The sequence below is a fragment of the Crocuta crocuta genome, unplaced genomic scaffold (assembly GCF_008692635.1).
Source record: "Crocuta crocuta isolate KB4526 unplaced genomic scaffold, BGI_CrCroc_1.0 scaffold371, whole genome shotgun sequence".
Classification (NCBI taxonomy): Eukaryota; Metazoa; Chordata; class Mammalia; order Carnivora; family Hyaenidae; genus Crocuta; species Crocuta crocuta.
In genome coordinates this window covers 810,213-812,407 of record NW_027530617.1, presented here as the reverse complement: position 1 = coordinate 812,407, position 2,195 = coordinate 810,213, and the positions used below count along the sequence as shown (strand labels likewise).

At 38.2% G+C, this 2,195-nt stretch overlaps 1 pseudogene; it reads left to right on the top strand.

The window, feature by feature from the left end:
• Nucleotides 1-1,491: 1,491 nt before the first annotated feature.
• The window catches only part of LOC144234729 (heterogeneous nuclear ribonucleoprotein A1 pseudogene), a 59,082-nt pseudogene continuing 58,378 nt past the window's right edge, over nucleotides 1,492-2,195 (top strand).

Genomic DNA, 2,195 nt, shown 5'->3' with positions numbered 1-2,195 from the left:
AATATTGCTGTTTGGTGAATCTTTCCCTTGTGTCCCTATCCTTGGTTCTTCCTCATCCAGCTGCATTTTCATACTCATTTCTCTCTAATCTAAATGAAAAATATTGGCATCAATGAAACTGTATCCTAGTTGTTAGTTGAGGACAGGAACCATTTCTTAGCCATCCTTCTAACAACAGAGTCTATCAGTATTTCATGAAAAGTAAACACTTCAAAAACATTTGCCGATGGATCATATCTATAAACTATTCAGTAATATGATGTTAGCCATTTTAAAAATGAGAAAAAATAGGTCAAAGAAGTACTATCATGTGAGTTTGAATGTTAAACATACTCTCTAATTTTAATAGTTCTAGGTTGATGAGTATCGGGATTTGATATATACAACTCAGATGCATAAGTAGCTGTTGGGGCACAGGTAGTTCAATTACTAAGTCCAAAGAGATAAAATTTATAGCAACGAATCAAGGAAAGGGATAGTGTTTATTTTATTCTATGAACAGAGCCCAGTGCCTAAAGAGTTTTGTGGAGTTTCTTTTGATGAAGTAAAAATACATTTTTTTTTCATTACTTTCATGAGGGTGTGAGGGATTAAGTACACAGTGAGTACAAAAGGAGGTGGAGAGATATACAGTGCAAATGGAATTGGATGATTATCTATCTCATGGCTGCCAAAGATAATTCTTAAAACCTCACACATTTAGAGAGTGTCGTCTACATTTCTTCTACAACCTTGTATCATTTCCTTAGAGAAATTGCAAGCTTATTGGCTCAGACTTACCTATTACACAAAGTTTGATCAATACAGACAGTTCACATGCTTAGATAGTTACATTCTGGGGAGAAAAAGAAAGATGCTGCTATAAAAAATGCTATCAATATGTTTCTTACAATAGTAATAATAATAATAAAATACAGTAGGGGAGTAATGCAAATGTTTTTACATACATATAATTTAATTGCCTTTAAATTATAGTTTATATGAAAGTCTTCTGAATTATGTGTAAATTTAAAAAATAGGAAACACTCAGGGGCACCTGGGTGGCTCAGTGGGTTAAGTGCCTGACTTCGGCTCAGGTCATGATCTCACAGTTCATGAGTCCCAGCCTCACATTGGGCTCTGTGCTGATAGCTGAGAGCCTAGAGCCTGCTTCAGATTCTGTGTTTCCGTCTCTCTCCACCCCTCTTCCCCTTTCATGCTCTCTCTCTCTCTTTCTCCCTCTTTCAAAACTAAATAAACATTAACATTTTTAAAAATTAAAAAAAAAGAAATAGGAAACAATAACAATACACACGCATTGCCCAGCTACCTATCTAGGTATCAAATGACCAAAAGGTATCAATATAACAATAATATCCTCTTCATTATTCCTATTTTTATTTTATAATACAAAATGTAAAGTAATGAAAAATTCATTGCAATCATAAATTTAAGAATGGCCTTAATTTTTATATCTCCATTGGACCTTTAGAAATAAACCTTTGGTTTCTGCCCGTGGACGCCGCCGAGTAAGCATCGATAAAGTCTCCCCTCCCACCGCCGTCATGTCTAAGTCAGAGTCTCCCAAAGAGCCTGAACAGCTGCGGAAGCTTTTCATCGGAGGTTTGAGCTTTGAAACAACCGATGAGAGTCTGAGGAGCCATTTTGAGCAATGGGGAACGCTTACGGACTGTGTGGTAATGAGAGATCCAAACACCAAGCGCTCCAGAGGCTTTGGGTTTGTCACCTATGCCACTGTGGAGGAGGTGGATGCGGCCATGAATGCAAGGCCACACAAGGTGGATGGAAGAGTTGTAGAACCAAAGAGGGCTGTCTCGAGAGAAGATTCTCAAAGACCTGGTGCCCACCTAACTGTGAAAAAGATTTTTGTTGGTGGCATTAAAGAAGACACTGAAGAACATCATCTAAGAGATTATTTTGAACAGTATGGGAAAATTGAAGTGATCGAAATCATGACTGACCGAGGCAGTGGCAAAAAGAGAGGCTTTGCTTTTGTAACATTTGATGACCATGACTCTGTAGACAAGATTGTTATTCAAAAATACCATACTGTGAACGGCCACAACTGTGAAGTAAGGAAGGCTCTGTCTAAACAAGAGATGGCTAGTGCTTCCTCCAGCCAAAGAGGTCGAAGTGGTTCTGGAAACTTCGGTGGTGGTCGTGGAGGTGGTTTTGGTGGGAATGACAACTTTGGT